Genomic DNA, 23,258 nt, shown 5'->3' on the forward strand with positions numbered 1-23,258 from the left:
AAAATTCTATAACTTCGTCATATATATATATATATATACACTACCGGTCAAAAGTTTGCGAAAATTTTGAAATCTGCAAAGAAAAGGTCTAAATTCAAATGTTTACAGAACTGCGAAAAATCATTCAAATTGCATGAAAATTTGATATGTTCTATAGTGAACTCCCTACAGTTAGTTACATATGATCAAATTGCAATACTTTGTTTTTAGCGAACTGAATCTAGCTTTTTATCATAGGCTGTTTTTATGGTGAAAAAATTTGTTAAGTTTGAACACTTGCCAAATTCGCAAAAATTTTTTTTGTACTTTCTGTAAATAGAAAATAGTTAATGGAAATAGAATATATATATATATACCCCGCGGCAATAGAGAGCCTCATTACTTGAATATCATCGCGCGAAATTCCAATTCTGTTAACAGCTCCTAATCTTATTTGTAGTGGGTTCGAATCCCGCTATAACATACGCTTTATACTCTTCTTGTATTTTGTAAAATTGTTATGTTTTTCATCCTGAAAAGAGTTTTTAAGATCTTCTTTATTGTATTAACAAAGAAATGTATTTATGGACATTAAAATTTAATAATTCCCACTACCTCATAAAGAATAGATAAAACTCTTTCCATAGTGTGATATATCAGAGCATATTATCTTTAAAATGCTTTAATTAAACATTTGAATATTGAGAACAAGAATTTATCCTTCTTGTCTCTCTAACCTCTGTTATAATTCATACATTTTATTAGAATAAGAAACATTAACGTCATCTAACTTACATCAGCCATATACTGATTGCCTTCTGTACTGTTCATAAGCCCTCGACGACGCGGAACGGCTGGTCTAATGATCGAGTTTTTCCAATATATCAAACAGTTTAATCCCCACATGTACGCAATTGTATAAGACATCGAAATATGCAAAAGAATTGTTTTCTTTTTTTTCTTCAAATTCCTGGACAACAAAACTCTTTATTTTTATATTTATTAAAAGTATGAATTATTTAAGAATTGCATTGAAGATAAATTGCATTGGTCTTTAATTATAAAATCAAGTTAGAAAACTTAAATAAAAACTTTGTAATTTTAAATTTAAATTAAAATTTTGTAACTTAAAATAAAAAATAATTAAAAAAATAAATAACCTTAAAAAATAAAAAAAAATAAATTACCATAAATTTTTTTGTCTTTAGAAATTTAATTTAAATAATAATTTTAATTAAAAAAATAATATTTTTTAAATTGAACAAGCATAGTAAATAGTTATCAACTTTTTTAGAAAAGACATCAAAACGAACTCAATCGCTCCAGATGGGATTTGAACAGCGGACCTTTCTTTTAGAAGGTGGACAGTCTAAGTGTACAATCAGCTGGAATCAATCCAAGAATGCAAATAAGCTGGAAATTTTTTTTTTTACCTTAAAAGTAAATGATCAGACCCAAGAGATGATAATGACCCAAGAGGTCATTAAAAATCAGGTCTGGCGGCTAATTTATACCCTATCTAATGTTTTCAACCATGCTCTTTAAATTCTGATTTTAACTGTATTTTGATAGGAATTTTCTAGAGGCAAACTTCCCTTGTTAACTAATTCATGACTATTTTCTAAAATTTTTCTACTTTTTAACAATAAGCAAAATGGCTTTAGCCTAAAAACAATGCTTAAGTTCCAGGAGTACTGTGAGATTACTTCACTCACAAACAAACAATTTCATTGCACTCAAGAAACTGTGGTGCAATACCTATCCGAATTTGGTGTAGAAAAACTCTAAAAATTGGTAGAATGATTACTTTATTTCTAGTTTATACCAAATTTAGAGTACTTAAATACTTCGAAAGTTGTAGTTTAATCTTAAAACAGACAATTGATGAAGTTTACACCAATCTACAGTTAAGAAGTTGTATTGTTTAGATCTCCGAAAATTTGACAAATTAAGTTCTGCAGTGAAATGTTGGTAGGAAATATTTTTAACGTATAAGACATGTTTTTGATTACAGCTAGAAGTTTATATTCAAACAATCGTGCAATACCAAGATTGTGAAATATGACGGTTTGTTTATTTGAAGTGTACTGGTGAAATATAAGTTCTTGTCAGATTAAATTGACAAACTGGTTGTAGCTTACATAATACCAATTTGTCTAAATTATTTTACAGATTTCTAAAAAAATATCGATTTTGGTCGATTGCTCGCCATGTAATTTCAATCTTCCTCTTGGATTAGCTTTAAAAACTACTCATATTAACTATTATAAAGTGCATAAAAGTTTTCAGTTGTATAAGATATATTTTGATAAGATTTACGCGAATCTCTGAATGATAAAAAAAAAACAATTTTATAATATTTAACTTCCATTCACTTCGGTTTAGCTCGAATTCATATTAAGATTCTATCTGAGCTAGGTGTATGTTTGATTGACAAACTAATTTTATTTTATTAAATATCATATAAATACATCATAATTTTTGGATTCAGGCTTTAGATTGTGTCATAAAAGTAACTTAAATGATTGTTATGTGCACCATAAGTTACTATAATCATAAATTATTTTATTTTATCATTATAATTTCTAAACAACCATACTTTCTCCAATTCCGTAGTTTCCTTATTTCTGTGACTATTTGAGCTTTTCTTGAAAAAAATATAATGATCCGTTACTTCGAAATCCATTCTATTTTTCAAATTACCCTTTTACTTAGACGTTTTGATAAATATATATCCCCCCCCCCTTTTTCTCCATATTTTGTATTTCTTTTAGTCAAAATAGGGAGAGAATATTGCATTTTTATAATTTATGGTTATGAAATGAAGCATGAGACACCGCTGTCTTTTTCTGCATTAAGGGTAAAGTTTTCCAATATCGGCTCACTTTGAAACAATAATTTTTCAAATTTGCAGTTATTTAGATTTCAGAAAAACAGTTATCAATCATTGAAATGTTTTAAATTTATTAAATCGGTTATTCATATAATTTTGAATATGAATGAAAAAGAAATAATTTGAGACTTGCTTTTTTGGATTTTATATTTTAGTGCAAATATGATTTTGACAATCTAATAGAATTTTTTAATAATTTTCAGGCTGTTTTATATAATTAAAATCACCAAACTATATTTTTACTTGTAATTAGAGCATCAGAAAAAAATATAGAAGAGAGACACCGGTGTCTTATCGGCGTCAAAGGTTTATCAGTGACTACAAACAGTGATTAAAAAAATATTATTTTATGCCATGTTCAGGCATTTGGTAGGATTAGACTTTCCATTCCAACAGTATACTGTTCTTAAAAACGCGAGTTCTGCAAAACAATTAACTATCAAAGTAGAAGAAGAAAGGAAATATGAATATAAGAACAGTTATTGTTTGATCTCAACATTTGTCATAAAATCTAATTTAAAGAAAATAAGAACCAATATTTGTAGGATTCAAGCGTAATGATAGGCACAATAAATTATTAATTTAATATAAATTATTATGTAAATTAGAATACGTTATAAATTGAGATAGTTCTGTTGCTAAATTACATATTTCGATTAATACAATAGACCATGATAACTTGAGTCATATGTAACTATAATAAAATTTAAAAATGATTGTCAATGAAATGATTGAATTTAAATGATAAATTTAAAAATGATTGAATGAAATGATTGTCAAAATATCAAACCTTGTTATGAACTGTTGAACTGTTATGTTTTCTCGATTATTTTAGAACGTTATTGTGATTTAATTTGAATTTTATCAAAGAGTTTCAGAAAATAGAACTATTTTAAAAATCCTGCATCTCTTCAAAATCTTTCTATCATAAAAAATTATTTTGATTGTGATAAAATACGAAAACAAATTAAATAAATTTTAAATTTTTCTTACCCGATTGAACCTCTCCTTGAATTCATTATTAAATGAGTGTAGAAAGAAATTGAATTTCTTCAGAATAAGATAAATTTTAGCAGTGAAATTATATTAATTATAAGGACTATAGATTTTTGACTGAATAACGATAATCACAAATGATATTTTCTCTTTTTCAAAAACAACTTGTGTCAGATGTGTTGTATTCTGGTAAAGGAAACTGCAAATTGAAATTAAATTTTGTAATTCAAAACACATAAAAAAGAATTAATAAACTTTCTAGTGTTATTTTTTGAACTGACTGAATGAAAATACTCAATCCTCTATTTTTAAAGGTACCATTGTTCCTAAATATGCATTCAATATCTTCCGTGCCTGATCAGGATCCATATGTCATTAAGGGCATAACCAGAACAACTATTTGAAGGATTTTATTTTAGTCAATCTTTATCTCCATTTTAGTCATTATGGTCGAAATGTTTTTGCACGAGTTAACTCCTAATTCGAAATCGAGAATTTTTATTCGAAATCTTTGCATCGTTTGCATTGATGGCTGGTATTTTTTCATTAAAACCTTACTTTAAATTAAAAACGTATAATCATCTTTAAAAATTTACATACAATCATAATTGCTCCAAACAGAAAAAAAATTATTTTAATTTAATTTGCGCTTCACTCTATTACTCTAAAATTGCTTCAAACTTAAGCATTAATCAATACATAGTTGAGTCAGAGAGGAATGATGTTTTGTCATAATCGAAAATTTATTTAGAAGTACAAATTGACAATGGATCTGCTTTTGAAAACTTATTCCTGTTTAATAGCAGCACATTCTTGTATCTGATATTGCATTGCATGTTACAATTGCATTGCATGTTGTCTTCATCACACAAGTAAATAGTTATACAAAATATCTCTTTCTTAATTATTACCTGTTTTCTCGAAAATAGAACTTACCATTAATGGCAATCTATATTTTAGAAAAAGCTTATATGAGGTCATAATTTCGATGAAAGAATTTTTCACTCGTTGGCATTAGCATAAGGCAAAGCAGTTAAACGCTGTTCAATTATTCTAGTGAAATTTTGTTTTGTTTTAAGTTCAATTATGTGTTTTGAGAGCTAGCTTTCATTTTGTTTACGCTAATTTTTCTCAGAATTTTAATTATGCTTAATACGCTGAGTAGAGTGTATAACATAAGAATAAGAGAGTGCCGCTCTAATAAAATTCTTGAGGAACAAAACCAAAAGAGAATATTTCAAAATACTGAAAAAAGAAAGCGGCGTTATAAGGAAACAAAAGAAACTTTCTGAATTTATGTATAAAATTTAATACATTTAGAACTTTTTAGAAAAAACGCAAATATATATAAAAATTTAGTACAGATGATGTTTTGGTGAATTATTTATCCTAAACTTTAGTTTTAAGAAAAGAATATAAAACTTCACGATAATACCATAATTTTTCTAGAGTTAAAATGGTTTGGTTTAGGATATCAAGTAAAATGAATCAATCTTACTTTACTTAATAAATTGCTATGTTAATAATAATAGTTACTTTAAAAAATGTAATAAATTTAGTGCTAGAAATTGAAACTGATATTTTGATAGAAAATAAAAAAAATAATGATTTTAAAGTGTATTAAATATTTGAAAATTTGTGAATTTTCTCTTTCTCTCCAAAATTATCCAGAGCCCACGTTTGGAACTTGAGTTCCTGTTTAATTTAGAACATTACATTTAAAGTTTATTCGTTTTAAATTTTAAAGATTTATTTCAATAATAAATTTTTAAGTATTTAAAAAATAAAATTCTGAAACCAAAATTTTGTATCCAGATATTTGGAGTTTTGTGAATGAAAACGTGATGAAATGCGTCGTATCATCTTCGTTTTGCTGGGTTTTTTTTCTGTTTCTTAAACATTTTACAAATTCTGTTTAAAATGAGATTATAGTATCAGATAAAAATATGTTAATTGTTAGTAATGATGAGAATCGTTAAATAAGTTTGTAAATAAAAAAAAGAAAGAAAGAAATTATAGTAGCGATTTCGAGTGATAAATGTAACTGATTGCAAATAATAAGCTTCAGTGGAAGAACGTGTTCAGTGACGTTTTATGGCGAATTTGAGAAAATTAGTTTCCGAATCTACAGAAACATCAAGATGCTATTTGAATATTACATAGGTTGGACAAAATAATAGACATACTTCTGTACTGATTAAATTTTTGCAAATTTCTCAAGAAATAATTAGAGAATCAGTTTATAACTTCACTTTATATAATGCGATTTCTCATATTTCTCAATGAAGTAAAAGGCTTTTAGAGACTTAAAAAACAGACAATAAATTACAAACAGAGAGTAGTGTTTTTGAACACCCTATGCGAAAAAATGTTAAAAAAAAACAAATTAATAAATTCGAACAATTACTTTAAATATTATATGCGATCATTGCACACATTTTTGAACCTATCTTAGATATTTATAGAAATATGAACATTTTTATAAAAAAAAATTACTGCGCAAGATATGAGTCATTATAGTAGTTCTTTTATACTGCACTTGTTCATAATTTTTTCCTTTAATTTTGAAGAGAATCACACTTGGCAGCTTATAAAAAGAGTGCGATTTGAATATATTGAAAATTTAAAAAAATTCAAGCAGTTTCCGCACTTATTAAAAGAAAGCTCAAAATAATGAGGGGTTTTCCACGAAACAAACATTTTTTTTTCCTATTAAACGAGATTTTTTTAAAAATGATGTCAGCATTGTTGGGGATCATGCACCACAAAAGTTTCTTTTCTTTCGTCTTTTTCCGTTCCTTACGCAATAATACTTCAATGCATAAACGTTTGTTGTAAAATATTACCTTTTGTTATTTAATTTTGTCTTATTATGCAAAATATTATTTGTAGAAAACAAATTATTTTGAGTTTCTTTTAAAACGCACAAAAACTACTTTGAAAATTGAAACGTTTAAAATTTTTGAGATATTCAAGCCGCACTTTTTTTTATCAGTTGCCAATTAGTCCCTGCAAAAATATGAAAAAATATCTCAAATTTTTTCCACGCAAACGCAGTATAAAAAGTACTACTTAAATTACTCATAACTTGCACAGTTTTAAGCAATTTTTTTTTTAAATACTTCAAGGCAATAATTTTGTAATTAATTTTAATTGGCTCACAAATTTTGTTCATTTTAATGAATGTTTTTAAAGTAATAGATCAGACAGCATGAAAACATAAGACAAAAAAATTTTTTTTTTAAATAATGCTCATATTTTCATAAATGCCTAAGCAGGTTTACGAAATTTGGTATAATTATCGTATATAGTAACCAAAATTATTGTTACAAATTTATTCCTTCGATTTTTGCATAGGGTGCTCAAAAACACCATTTTCTATTTGTAATTTATTGTCAATCACTCAAACCTCTAAGAAGTTAAAATTTCACTGAAAAATATGAGAAATCGCATGATATTAACAGTTCTGAAATTATAAAATGATTCTGCAATTATTTCTTGCGAAATATAAAACAAATGTGCTAATATAGAAGTGTTTTCATTATTACGTCCACACCTTGTATTCAACGAAAACCACTAATATATGGTAGAATGGAAGGATTTTAACACCACATGAGACAACATTTTTAAATATACATAATTACATTAAAATTATTTTTAACGCATTCACAGTATAAAAGAACTACTTTAAATACTCATATATTGATCAGGATTTTACGATTTTTATTTAAATTTCAAATCAATAATTTTGTAATTTAATGAGCGTTTCCACTTAAATTTAAACATTAATTATATATTATAACTAGCATAAACATAAATTATGCATTCGTACTCTGTTGGTTAAAATTCAGTTAATTAATATTCGTTGAGAAGATTTAATGTCTTATTCAATTATTGTATTAAGTTACAGAAACTTTTATGGAATTCGAATTAGATGAAGAGTGGCAAGAAAGTTTCATTGATTAATATTGGATTTTGGTAAATTTTTAAACTGCAGATGTGAGTCGTAATGGCTTAGGGGATAGAGAGTTTGCTCTCCAAAGAGATGAGCCGGGTTCGAATCCCAGCAATGGCTGGTTGACGCGAATACCGCATCTGGCTTGCATCGACCACAGTCCTGGCGTACTGTACAATCAGTGGTATACGAATCATGGGTTCAAGTCCCCTTGCCGTCAGGCTAACCATGGTAGGTTTACGTGGTTTTCTTCACCATGTAAGGCAAATGAGGGCTAGTTACATCGAAAAGTTCTCCACGAAGGCAAATTTCTCCCAATACTTGCTCCAAGAATTCCCTTGTTTTCTGGATAGGGTTGAAAATTACAAGGTTTACAAGGAAACAACACCTCAATTAGTTTTAAAATAAAAGTGCAGACACTATATTTACTTATGTCTTTTATATCAGAGAATATTGCAAATGAAGGACAAGTATTGCCTAAGGAAACAGCTGCTGTGAATAATAGAACAGAGGCTCTAGCATAATGCTGATTGAACTTTGGTTTGATATTCACGAAAATATGTTATTGCAGTTCAATTTAAACTACCCTCATTTAACTGCTAGATATGTCCTTTTGGAAAGCATCAGCTCCGATTCTATTATCTCTGATGTATTATTGAAAGTTAGTCCAATTTTCAAGAGCAATTTCAAAAAGTTCCTTCTGCGCATTTACCGTCATATATGGGTCATTCTCACAAAAACAGTCATTTTCATGTCCCCAGTATATTTTATGTTTGTTTTACAACTTACGAAAAAAAAATTTCAGGGAAAGTGTCCTTCAGAATGCAGGCTAACAAAAGAATAAAAATAAAATTATCAATTTTTATTTTTTATTTATTTTAGGTAATTAAAATATACCAATATGTCATTCCCTCACTTGTCCCCACTGCTGATTTAAAAAAAGAATTAAATTGTTTCTGAAAAAAAAATTTTTTTTTTTACAAATTCGTGTTTTTTATTTCAGAATACTGAAATATAGAATTCAGAAAATCAATTTTAAATTTAATTTCTGATAAAAATATTAACACAGCACTATTTTAAACTTTGTCCCCAGTGTTTCGCGTCATTCCCTCACAACAATGTTCTTATCACCTGCAATCTTCTTAGAATAAAAATATTTTAATAAAAACTTCAGAAGTTAACAACTGGCATCATAGAACAAAATTGCAGTATGTTTCCATCTTCAACTTAAAGAAGCTTTGCTGTGGAATAAATTTGAATGAATCAAACCAGGTAAAATTTTTTACATTTGTCATTCCCTCATGTCGTTTTTTAGAGTAAAATAAAATACAACTTCATCGAGAAAGTGGATAATTATATGTTGCTTTCTTGTATGAATATAATTGTATGTGATTGATTTCAGAAATTAATTAGGCCTAACTGTTATTTTTAAATTTTATTAAATTTGTCATTCCCTCACTAGTGTATAAAGTGAGAGAATGATGCTGAAGTGAGGGAATGACGCTGAAGTGAGGGAATGATTCAAGATGAGTATATTATAAAAAAAATTTTTGTTCAATCGTACCTGCCAATTTTATTTCCCAAACCTGTAAAAACTATTAAAAATATAAAACTAAATTATAATAAATATTAGTTATACTTAGTATGTTATCATTTTCAAAATTGAGGTAGCTGTAACTTAGAGGAAAACAAGTATTAAAATAAAATATCATTCCCTCACTTTTTAAACAGTGAAATTAATTAATTTATTTAAATATTAAGTATAATTTATAGGATATATACTTTTTTTATAATGCCATTACATATTTCTATTAATATAAAAAGTTTCAGAACTTTTTATTCACTTTACTTTTTTGGGATTTCATGAACTGAAAAATGACAGTTTCCGTGAGAATGACCCATGTAATGACACAATTTCTTAGAATTTTGTGACTTTTATAATTATTTTTATTGTTGATATTTACTAATAACTTGTTATATAACTGAAAATAATATCAAAAATATTAAAAAATAATTTTAAACAAATTTCTTTAAAGATTAGTTATTCTTTCACAATGCAGTCATTTTGACTGCTTTGGGGCAATATAGGTATTTCTGTCGATCCCTACAGTTAGTGTTAGACAGTTGTTGATTGCGCTTCACAAAAATAGATTTCATATTTCATTTTGCTTAGAACCGAGTCACGTCGGTATTCCAGGGAATGACACTGCTGATTCGGCTGTTTTAACTCTATGTGTACCTTTCTCAGACACAAAAACTTATATTCGACAGTTCATCGCATCTCTATGGCAGCAACAATTGGATCTTAAAATTTATAATAAATTAAACTCAGTAAAACCAGATTTTAACCCTTATCCTGTATTGCATATGCGGTATGCAGATGTTAAGTTAAACCGTCTCCGTATCGGCCACACTCGGCTGACCCACTTACATTTGTTATTTGGAGAACCTCTTCCACAATGCAGCACTTGCGAAGATTTACTCACTATTCATCATACTTTAATCATCTGCCCATGTTTTGACCGTTATCGTCTTACCTTTTTCGGTGGTTCTGTTTTAACTCTGAAGGATTTGCTGGGTGACTCCCATTATCCTAACATTTTTGCGTTTCTTCACGCAATTGGTATTTTATACTGTATATAACTGATTCATCCTATTTACAATTTTATCTGATTTTATTCAGCTTTGAATGCAACTGTTTTATGATGTTTTACTGTATTTACATTAAAATGTAAATACAGTAAATTATGTTTTAATGTAAATACAGTACATTAAAAGTTAATTTTGCATACGTCTGTTTATTATATTTTAATGTAAATACAGTACATTAAAAGTTAATTTTGCATACGTCTGTTTATTACATTTTAATGTAAATACAGTACATTAAAAGTTAATTTTGCATACGTCTGTTTATTATATTTTAATGCAAATACAGCTCATTAAAAGTTAATTTTGCATACTTCTGTTTCGTTGTATTCAGTTTTATAACCTCCGTGTTATTTTTAGTAAGAAAAATTTGTAGTATAAATTTACCTAAGATTTATTTTAAAGCCGTTCCTTTGGCGTAGCATGCTGTTCTGTGGACTTTGTACCCTTAAACCCTACATTAAATTCTATTTATGCATACAAGATTTGTTGAATGACGTTCACCATCCTAACAGTTTCGCATTTACACATGTCGCGGGTATTTTCAACTACATCTACTGAAACACATCTACTGTTTTATACACTTTTGTAAATATCTTACCTAATTTTACTCAGTGCATTTTATACTGTAATCATACTTTTTTTCCGATTTTATTCATACCCTTTCATCAGATTTTATTTAGATCATTTATGTTGTCTTATTCACTTACTATTACTGTTTTATCAGTTATAATTGTGCTAGAATTAAATTTTGTATGCACTTAGGCTTATTAACTACACTGCTCAAAAAAATTAGGGGAGCACATGGTTTTAGTGAAATTACGCAAATATTTACACCGATAAGAAACAAAAAAGTAATCATTNTTATAATTGTGCTAGAATTAAATTTTGTATACACTTAGGCTTATTAACTACTATTTTACCGTATTGTTTTAATATTTTTTCTTGACAAGGATTCTAAGATTATATATGTGACAGGCAAAGTATGAAATATGAGAAGTATCACATACTTTGCCTAGGCATCATATATAATGCCTAGGCATTATATATATAATGCCGGATGCTATTTAGACAAAGTATGAAGTAAACGTCCTGATGAGGTTATTATGTAAATGATGTGCGTCTTACTGTGAATGACCGAAATTGGTGGTTGTTGACTTTCACCGGTGAATGTTGACAATCACATAGTCGCTTTGGTGAATGTCCGAAATATTTATTACACCCGATTTGATATTAATTTATTCAGGGATATAATTACATAAATTCGATATTTCAATACTTACTGACGATAGATTAGAAGAAACATCAGTGTTTGGGGTGTCGGGCAAATATATACCGGGCAGTGGCCCGTGACCTTAAAAAACACCAGTGTAGGGTATACCGGGCAATGAGTTTTTAGGATCAAGTGTCATTGCCTGGTGTAACCTGCACTGATGTTTTTTAAGGTCAAGGGCCATTGCTCGGTATACCCTACACTGATGTTTTTTTAAGGTCAAGTGCCACTGCCCGGTATACATTTGCCCGGTATACATATACCCTACACTGATGATTTTTAAGGTCAAGGGTCACTGCCCGGTATACATTTGCCTGATATACCCTACACTGATGTTTTTTTGAGGTCAAGGGCCACTTCCCGGTATACCCTACACTGATGTTTATTTAAGGTCAAGTATCATTGCCCGGTATATATTTGCCCGATACCCCAAACACTGATGTTTCTTCTAATCTATCGTCAGTAAGTATTAAAATATCGAATAAATGTAATTATATCCACGAATAAATTAATATCAAATCGGATGTAATAAATATTTCGGACATTCACCAAAGCGACTATGTGATTGTCAACATTCACCGGTGAAAGTCAACAACCACCGATTTCGGTCATTCACAGTAACATGCACATCATTTACATAATAACCTCATCAGGACGTTTATTTCATACTTTGTCTAAATAGCATCCGGCATTATATATAATGCCTAGGCAATGTGTGAAATATAAATCATTTCATACTTTGCCGGCTAGTTTTAGGCATTATATATAATACCGGATTTCATACTTTGCCGGTAACATATACAATGAAAGCAAAGCATACTTCTTTTTTAAGGCATTATATATGTATTTTTTTCAAAGAAAGAAAACAGAAAATTAAATAATTTCCAAACAAATCCCTTAATTGAATTTTATTAAAGCATTTTATTTACTGTCCCAAAAGCTATTCCAGTTTTTTATTTGTTGCTCATTTTCAACGAGTATACATTTTCAGTTTACAATTATTATAACAAAGAAAATTTAACTTTTCAAAATTTGCATAACTAATTTATTGACTCGAACATGAAACATCTGAAGAAGAAGAATAAGGATGCTAGTTACAGTTTGGAAAAAGTGAAACAAAGCGATAAGAGATATTCCAAGCCATATTCCTATGTAGCCAGCTAAGTTACTCCAAAACTCAACACTCTAAAAAATACATATACATATCAAAATTGTTTTAAACTCGATGGTAATTAAATACAGTTGATCAATATATCATAGCACAGAAATTTTTGATTTAAACTCAAGAATTAAACTCTATGCGCAGTGTGTATAGATGTTAGCTCCTTGTTTCTTAACATTCGATTAAGAACGTTGACAATATTGTGGACATCTTTTGCAAATACGCTGGTAAAAATGACTCAAAGGACAATTGGATTTTTTTTATAATAAAGAAATAAACTAAGCAAATCAAATCACAATTTTTTACTTCCTTGTCTTTATTCGACCTTTGCGTACCGACGGTACTTTAAATAATCAAAAATCGACGGTACTTTTCGTCTCATTTAATTGCTATTAATTCGTAAAATATTGTAAAAAATAAAATTTTTATTGCTTATATATTTGAGTTTGCTCGTAAGTAAACATAAAAAAATACTTGAATTATTGATTTTCTATGTGATTGATAATGTGGTAAATAAAGGATTAAGTGAATACAACTTCATGGAACTCAAGGAAACGACGTTATACACATATGCGACCACTACAATAATGAAAGAGACTCTTACAGTTTTTGACATTTTTCTAAATTTCTAAAGAAATACTTAAAGGATTATTTTGCAATTTCAGTGCTTAGTTCATGGGAATTTTCATACTTAGCTATAATTATATCATTGCCATTCTGCAATCAGTATTTTGAAACGACAGTTCAGTACTATACACATGCTTGCTTTTAGATTTTGGATAAATGTTTTTGTGTTTACATAGTTTAAGTTGAGAAATTCTTGAATGGCTGCCAATTTAGATTTGATATGTTTAAATAACAATATAAATAAATTTATGCCGGCCAGGTGGCCGAGCGGTTAGCGAGCCTGACTGTGAAGCCAATGGCCGTGGGTTCGAATCCCGCTCTGGGATTCGAACCCACGGCCCATCTGGGAACCCTTCGACCCATCTGGGATGGATGCTTCTCTCTCTTGTGTTGTCATCTGTTGTGTGTGAAGTGTGAATGTGGTCCTCCCTATGAACGGGTTTGTGGCAGTGTGGCGTGGGCTCCTCCGTGACTTTGGTTCATAGGTGCCCACTGTGTAACGCGAAATAAGTAACACCTCTGGCATCTTCTAAGGCGAAACGAATAAAGTTCAGTGCCTGTCATTCGAAAAAATAAATGAATAAATAGTAAATAAATTTTAAAAAAATATGAAAGGTAAATTATTATATAGTATTAAAGGACCTAATTTAAATAACTAAAGGCATAATGTTAGTGTTTTGAATTTTAAAGAAAAAAATCTGCAAATATTTTAAATGTGATTCAACTCTTTTTCATGCGATCTATTAAAGCAACACTTTTATTTCTGTTCTTTTTTTAAAATATATAATTTTGGGAAATTATAGTGCATCATTAAGAGCTTGTTCGTTATCAAACAAATATAAAAATATTAGTCTTATTTTTTTTTCAAATGGCAGGCCCTGAACTTTATTCTTCGCCTTAGAGGATGCCGGAATTGTTACTCATTACTGTGAACTCATTACTCGTTACTGTGAACCAAGGTCACGGAGGCGAGCAACATTACCCACGCCACACTGCCACAAACCCGTTCATAGGGTGAGCCACATTCACTCATCACACACAACAAAGGACAACACAAGAGAGAAACATCCATGCCCAGAGCGGGATTCGAACCCGCAGCCATTGGCTTCACAATCTGGCTCGCTAACCGTTCGGCCACCTGGCCGGCGGTTAGTCTACACAAAGTCTATATTAGTCTACACAAAGAGAAAAAATGCACTGTTTAACACTTTTGGGATTGTCGATTCATGAAGGAATTCGTGCAAAATTAGATGGAAGATGGGAAAACAAATCAGATGGGGAAAAAATCAATAGCTTAAATATGGGCATGGCTAATTTGACAAACATATTTTGCTTTCACTTTAATCATTACTAGTCTAATCACATATCAATGCTAATTAAAATTGTAACTTTTTAATTTTATTTCGAGCTAAGTAGTGGGTAATTAAATAAATCAGACTATCATAGTCCCGACCACAAATAAACTGCCAAATAATTAGCATCTTCCGTTGCCCTAACTCATTTAAGAATAAAAGGAAAAATATAAGTTTTTGCATAATTCTTAAAGACAATAGATTTAATTTAAATTACAAGATAATTTTATTTGAAGTAGAGCAAAAAATATTGTTTTATATAAAATTATAATGTATTTTTTTATATCTTTTTAACGTCTTTATCTAATACTTTATAATAGTTAAAAGCTGAGAAACTGATTTCCCCTCTCGCCCTCTAGAAATTTAGGTAATTTTATGGTTATCAAATTTTTATTCATAAAGTATTAAAACCTATACTCTTAATTTTTAATACGTTTCATGATATGTTTTAAGGTAGCATTAATAACGAGACAAGAATCAATTTCAGCAAAAATAAACTAAAAATAGTACATTAAGAGTACATAAAATGTGTGCTTATAAATAAAATAATATTTATAGTTTTAAACTTTTACCTCAAATTTAGGCCTATACAAATATGATGTTGTCGGCATCTCATTCAAATTAATAATGATTGTTGTATTGCGGCTGGAATAAATCAAAACATTTATAAAACTTTGAATTTCTAGTTACAAAGAAATTCATGAATGTATTTTCCACGTATATTAAAGGAAATAGGGTGAACCAACCAGTGAAGGAGCATTTCATATATATTGATTAAAAATAAGAATTTGAAAGTTTTTCTTTAGATTGATTGGTAACAATAGCTTAATGCCAAACAACAGGAAGTCATCTAGCAATGTTTTGGATTACCTGGTCAAATAGACTTCTCTGGAAAAAATTTTGAATTTGTTATTATCTCTGCAACACCTTGTTTCCTTGAAAAATTATAAGGTGAGTGTTGTATTTATATGTTTGAAGTGGAATTAATTGCATGTAATAGTTTTATTTTTCTCACTGTGAAAAAGAGAATTCGGAATATAGATATTGAAGTTAAGTTTCATTTTTTTAAGCATCATAGCATAATAAAGTACTGAGATAAGGGGTGTTTATTCACTGGATCACCAAAAGATGAAAAACCAGTGAAAGAACAAGTGTTTCTTTACTGGTTTTTTTTTCTAAGTTAATAAAAATAGGAAAAAAAACTTTAATTTTCTTGTACCTTTAGTCATGTTCCGCATCAAAAGTATGTTAAAAATGCGAAAAACAACTTCTAACCAGTGAGGGAAAAGGCATGTTCCTTTACTGGGCATAAATTTCCCAGTGAATGAGCAGTATTTGTTAATATGTTAACACTTTAATTTTCAATTCATGATTACAAAGAAAAGTTTATATTTTCCAAGTATTTATATGTTATAATTACAAGAATAGGCTTGTTTTTAAATATTTGTATGGCATATAAATTCATAAAGAGCATTAAAAAATAACCAAAATTAAGTGTTCCTTAACTGGGTGTTCATTCACTGGTAAGAGCTGTTCCTTCACTCGGTCTTCTTACTACTTGTTATTTGAACCTCCAAAACTTTAAAACAATATTATATAAGTTCTCTACAATTTTTTTTATATAATTTGCAATTAGTAACACATATGTTGACAGTGTCATTTAACTAAAATTCCGAATTTTGAAATTAATATGATTTTTTAAAAGGCAAGCGAAGCTTAAGTGTTCCTTTACTGGTTAGTTTACCCTACATAATTAAAACTGTACTTCACAAAAATATTTTTTGAAGCTAGCATATTATGAAGTTCTTTCAAGGAGCAAGTATAGCATAATCACTTCAGATAATGTAAAACAACTTCATTTGCTTCATAAATTGTTAAGATATGGAGAAACGTTGTAGACGTTCGATGGTAGGCATCAAGACTCGCGATGGTCATTTACGTGTGGTGAGGAAACGAACGCTAATATTGAAAATAAGCGCTAAATTCATAGGGTTCGGAAGATGTCATTTTGTTTACATTTGTAATTTTTGACGCAAATTGAAGTTTCTACAATATCAAGTACGAGTCTATGTTCCAAATTCAGTTAGTTATGTTTTTAAGGAGTCATACAATAGTATGAGGAGCAATGAGAGAAAAAGTTAAACTATTTGACTCAATGCAGTTTTAAAAAGTATTTTAAAATTCTCTTGATTTTTAACTTTATTTATATACATTTAAAGTAAGTAAAGTTGTTTCAAGTCTTCTTTTGAAAGTTTGCGATCTGAATGAACCGGAATACTCGGTTACAACTTTAGATTAAGAATATAATATGAGAANTTGAAATCCTTCCTTTTATCATAACAACAGAAAGGCTCCTGTGTGTTTGCAGACAGTGTGTCCCCTGATGAAGTGCTGCTCTGTAAACACACAACTTTATTTAATTTTCTTTTAATTATATTTATATTTTTTGAGTAAATTTATATTATTACTTGTTTATGTTAGCTAAAATCTGAAAAGTACTATTCCTAAAGGATCAAAGATCGATCATGGTAAGAGACGCGACTGCTGAAATTCGTGTTGAGTCATTTGCTTGTGCAGTTTCTCTATTTTTGAGCCGATCTTTTTTTTCCATTTGATATTTATGTTAATTATGTACAGTTGGCAAAATAAAAACGGGAAACTCTGAATAACTTTTGTTCCAATGATCATTCTACGACTCAATCTAAATGTTTCGAAAGGGTGATCTTTATGCAAATTATATAATGCTGACGAAAATTTAAGCTACGAAATTTACACAAAAACGTACTTTCTATGAATAATCAGATCAGCTTATTCAAAAATATGACATATTTTGAAATTTGATTTCTCAGGAACTATTCGATCGATTTCGCTTGAATTTAATATTTTGGCAAGAAAAACTATGTAAAAAATTTATACTTCGCAATTCAAAATTTTTTGATGTTATTAAAAATAATAAATACTTACAAAAGGTTATATTTTGCATTTAATTGTTTTTGGATTAACGAATTTTTTAATTGTGTGCAAATAATTTTCAATTTGCACTGAAAGTTCTCGAGATATGACGAAATACGCAAAAAAGAAAATTAACATTTGGTCCAAAATTTGGATCCCTCTCCTAATCAAACTATGGGGATCATATTCTCAGATTTCTACTACCCCTTATATTTTTGGGGTCAGAAATCCGAATAAGTGTATGCATTCAAAAAAAGAGGGTTTCTATGAAAGTATGTTGTCAGATTTTGTAACTTAAAATATCGTCAGCATGAATAAATTAGCATATTTGAGGATACCCCTTCGAACTTTTAAGATTGGGTCCTAGATCGTGAAAATCCGATAGTTAGATCATAAGTTATTCAGGGTGGTCTGTTTTTTGTTTTGTGCACTACAGTAAACAAAAATTGAGGGCCATTTCTACTTAACTTAGTAACGATAACATGGAGATTTTTTTTAGTCCCTTCTTTTATATTTGAGTAAAATTAATAATCAAATGTCTTTTTTTTTTCATTTTACACCCCGATCGGTTCCTCTAGAACAGCCTTCGATGCTGAAGTATCGGCAATAAGCATTGCTCTGTCACAACTACAGAATCACCTTGAGAAATTTAATAACGTAGTCATCCTCTCTGACTCCAAAGCCGCACTCCAAGCTATTGCTTCCTCCAAAACCCCCGCATCTGTCAACATCTACATTGTCGTCAAGCCCTTCACAGGCTTTACCAACACAACAAAAATGTCGACATGCAATGGGTACCAGCGCACTGTGGACTTCAAGGTAACGAAACTGCAGATTTCTTGGCCAAAAAAAGCCGCCAAGATTCTACAAATATCTCTTACTCCAGTTCCTTTCCACACCGCAAAAAGGCTAATAAAAATCTCTCTTCGAACAACATTTGAGGCAAAACTCCAAGAAGCAAATAAAAATAAAGACTGGTTGGGAGGAATTAAAGATATTCTGTCATGGCCAAGAGAAAAATCTGTGGCCCTTTTTCGCCTTGCCACTGGCCATGACTGTTTATTAAAACACCTGTATAGAATCAAAATCTTTTCAAGCCTCTCTTTGTCCATTATGTAACCTTCAAGAAGAAATAGACGCTAACCATCTGAGACGTTGCCCTGCACTTCTTCCTGGGCCCTTGTGGGAACGTTATTGGCGGGCAAGATGCATTATTACAGACCTATAGACTCTTTCCTTTTGTAGCTATTGTTCCCGTTTTTTGTTCTTTCTTTATATTGTTCTCAGCTACAAATTTGACTTTCATGTCTGCCATTGGAAATAAAAAAAAAATAATCAAATGTAAGAAGATGGAACTCAGCGCAAACGATAACACAACCCAACTAAATAAGAATGGTTTATTTCAGGAATGTTCTTTTTCGAGGTTGTGCTTAATAAAATCGTTTTCTTTTTATTCTCTTATTTTCAGTGGAATTATTCAAAGTTTTGAGCTTGAAAAATAGATTTTAAATAAGTGAATATGATTTCCAGATGGAATTCTTTAGGTACCATGGTAACAAATATTTCGAGATTTGTCGAACAATTCCCTATCATTATGCAAGCAGTAATAGAGAATAAGTATACGGATTCATTTCCTATGCAAAGAGATCGAATGTAAACATAAATATGGGTAGTTCTGTAGTCAAATAGTCGCTGTCTTCGATGACGTTCTAATTAGAAAAATCGTCCAGAAGGTCCACCCCAAGTCCGTCTAGGAGGCCCACCCAAGCAGATTTCTCTAGAACAGAACCCTGGTCGAGTTAATGAAGTATGAAATATTTAGTAATTTCAAACATCAGTGTATTTTGGATATTCCAGAAATATAATACATATTCTTATACGTCTTACATTACACTTCTCTTTCTGCTTTGCTTGTTTATCTTCGAATGCTGAGTACAGGATTCCTGAAAAAAAATTAAAAACATACGCATGAATAAATGAAAATTCTGTTCAATAGCTAAAAATCAGTCAAGTTGGGGCGTATATTGAATCATACTATCGATCAATTTGTTGCAACCATATCACAATGCTAAATTGGATTATTATGTCGCACTTTTTTTGAAGTTATACTTCTTATGCGACTTCCAACAAGGTTGCGTTAAACGTTTAAGGCTACATTTTTATTGGCCGGGAAATCACGTGGTAGGATCTAGTTTTCCTTTATTCATTTCCATATTGTTTTGGTTCTCACTAGCATAAAAATAATAAAAGTCATAAAAGTATTCGCGATCGCAACGCTCGAGTACGCCCTCTAGCGGGAGCCTGTAAATATCAGACATTAATTTATCACGTTTTCATTTAGTTCCATCAAAATCATTGGCAGAGCCAGACGCCATTTTCTTAGCAGCAAATAAAAATAAAAATTTCCCTAAGGAAAAGCCGAAGAACTTGAAAAAAATCTCCAGAATATTGAGATATCTTTCAGACCCAGAACACGCCAAACATTTGAAGAAAAATTTCTCAATAATTTTAAACTTCTATTATCAACATACTTGCAACTGATAACTTCCGATTTCGCTATCGCATACTGTTACAGATGTGTGTATTAAGGTAAAATGCATTTCTTCTGTCTTCAATTCATTACGAATTAAAGTGAAGTCAACATTGCTTTCGTCATTCCAGTGAATAAATATGAATTCAGAACATACAGAATTGTAATAGTTATAGCATATTCTTCTTCGTTATAGAATAGTATATATTTCTGTATCCATATAATTCGGAAAACAACAATAAAAAATTATCCAAGTTACTTGAAATAGTGCCATTTGTGCTGATTCTTAATTAATTTAAATCGTTTTCTTGGTAAGTTTTTTTTAATTTTGAAAGAATAAGTTCAACTAGAATTCAGCTATTCTGTTTTTAGCTACATATTCAAATTCATATCAATTATAAAATTTTGCTGTGTAGTATGTTATCTAAAAGTAATGAAGGTATAAACTATGTATCTATTATTTGAGAATAAAGTTTTCAAACAAGGAACTTATCATTTTGGAATTCTCCGGGAATCATAAATCAGGTAAGTGCAATGATTTTTACAATAAAAAATTTGCTTGTAAATATTTTTTTTTCATTTGATGATGGTTCTCTACAGAATGGTTTTTTACGTCTGATTAAGAACTATAAGAATAATAAAAAAAGAAACAATATGAAAGTTTTTATTTCAATGTAAAGAATTCTTAAAATCTTTTTTTTATCCTAAGAATTCTTTATTTTCCGTTTTTTAGTTTATAATTTTTTGATAAAAATTGTTCTCAAAATACTTTTTTTGAAAAATTAAATGGTATAACATTATGTGTTTATGTATACTTCTTGTATATTCCAATGTTTGAAGTAATATGATTCAGAAAAGTATGGAATAAAAATTCGGTACTTACGTATTAACGCCACCGCCGCTACAGATTTGGCGGTTTTTAAGTGCCGCCAATCTACACTTAAAATTTTTGCGACAATTCATAAAATAAAACACTTTATTTAAAATCAAAATAGTTAATCGGATTTCGGTGGAAAATGAGCCGATATAGAGTTTAGCATAGATTCAAAACAATCATATCGCCATATGAACTCTGATGAATAAGATTCCAAATGAAATAACATTTCCAAAACGTACGTTTACCAAGATAAAGTTTCATATCGTGGGAATTGGTACGTTTTTGTTTTTTCGGTAAAATATTTCGCTCCTGAAAAAATAAAATTGCATCTTGTTTTGTTTTTGGCAAATCCCAAAGACAAATTTTCGTAGTTTTAAAAAATGGCGACAAAAAAGAATTGTTTTTTTTGTTTTAGCTTCGTCAGAATTCTTTATTTTACGTTTTTCAGCTTCTAAATAATGATTTTTATTGAAAATTGAAATTTTTTGATAAAACTTGTTGTCAAGAAACTTTTTTTACAAAATTAAATCTCATAAAATTATGAGGCTTATGTATACTTTTTGTTCATTTTAATTTTCGAAGTAATATGATTCTTAAAACTATGGAATGTAAAGTTTAAATATGCCTTTCATGTTATATCATTAAATTCAGTAAAATTATTTCTCGGGTATTAGATTTTAACTCTTATAAGAATATACATATTTTTTTCTGTTTATGTACAGATGGTTATGTTTTTTCTGTTATGTATTATTTTTCCGATGTGTTTTGGATATTTCTCCTTTAATAAAAGGAGATACTATTTTGTTTTCGTTTGCATAAGAAAGGATATCAAGCATTTTTTTTTTTAAATTTAATAAGCCACGATAAAGAAGGAACGTTACAATGTTGCACGCTACATTAAAGACGTCTCCTGAGTAAATGAATGACTGTTCATATCGAAATCGCAGGTATTAGCCTCATACAACAACGCCCCTTATAGTTCGCTGCGATCGCGATTTGTTTTTCTATAACTATTTTTTTAGTTTGTTTTGATGCACATATAATTTAATAGGGTAGTATTTTTTTTTTCAAATTTAGTGGATAACAATTGTAAAATATGAGTGAAAACAATCCCACGGACAATGCGACGGATTTAAGGTTATGTCAAGGTGAATATCAATTGATTGTTAGGTTTTCTCTTCTGAAATTACATTATGACGCATTCACATACATTATTAATACAAGGTTCCAGGGCGAGACGATGAGACAACCACAAGCACTTCCACTGGTTCAAGAGGTCCACGAGGGAAAAATGCACAATATTAACGTGATTACAGAGCACGGAAGCGAGCGGAGCAAGAAAAAGAGTCGTTGAATAGAACTAGTGATCCTTCTACGACTGCTGATTCTTTTACAATTAGCGTCGCAGGTTGCGAAGTTTAACTTCTTCTGCACGGAGGGACTCCACGCACTATTTTTTTATATGAGTAACCAGTATCGTGGTTTAACTGCGATGAAAATAAGGTTCAACTAAAGATCTTATTAAGATTGCGAAAACTTTGCATCGTATTGAAGGTACTGATACTCAAAGTTGAACCGATAGTTATGAAAATGTAGAAACGTTAATTTTCAGAACGCACCCGTTAAATAAATAGAATTTTTACTAAAAGTATTCAAAAATAGCAAACATTGAAAAAATATTGGTAGCTCAAACTGTCAATCACTTTCTTGATTAAACTATTATGAGATATTTTATAGATTACTACAAATTTACATTTTGAAAGTAGATATATTCAGAAAGTATGAAGAAAAATATTTATTTGGGGAAAGTACAATTTTGTTCAGTTTACGTAAGTTAAAATATCATCTACCTATTGAGACAATAAGATTGGGTTCCTTGGGATATTCATCCACATTTCCTTCGAGGTTAATATCTTCCTTACCTGTACAATGCATGATTCTTTATCGCCTTACGAGATCATCGCCAACAAAACCAATTATTTTTATTTTTTGAAATGCCGGATGCTATTTAGGCAA

At 29.6% G+C, this 23,258-nt stretch overlaps 1 long non-coding RNA gene across 1 annotated transcript; it reads right to left on the reverse strand.

Moving 5' to 3' along the window:
- Positions 1–12,635: 12,635 nt before the first annotated feature.
- On the reverse strand, positions 12,636–19,780 carry LOC139425679 (uncharacterized). Its single transcript, XR_011636826.1, has 3 exons — positions 19,723–19,780; positions 15,456–15,528; positions 12,636–12,927 (listed from the first exon to the last, which is right to left on the reverse strand). It is a non-coding gene; the product is annotated as an uncharacterized lncRNA (long non-coding RNA).
- Between the last annotated feature and the right edge of the window lie 3,478 nt (positions 19,781–23,258).

This window comes from Parasteatoda tepidariorum, chromosome 5 (assembly GCF_043381705.1).
Source record: "Parasteatoda tepidariorum isolate YZ-2023 chromosome 5, CAS_Ptep_4.0, whole genome shotgun sequence".
NCBI classification, from domain to species: Eukaryota; Metazoa; Arthropoda; class Arachnida; order Araneae; family Theridiidae; genus Parasteatoda; species Parasteatoda tepidariorum.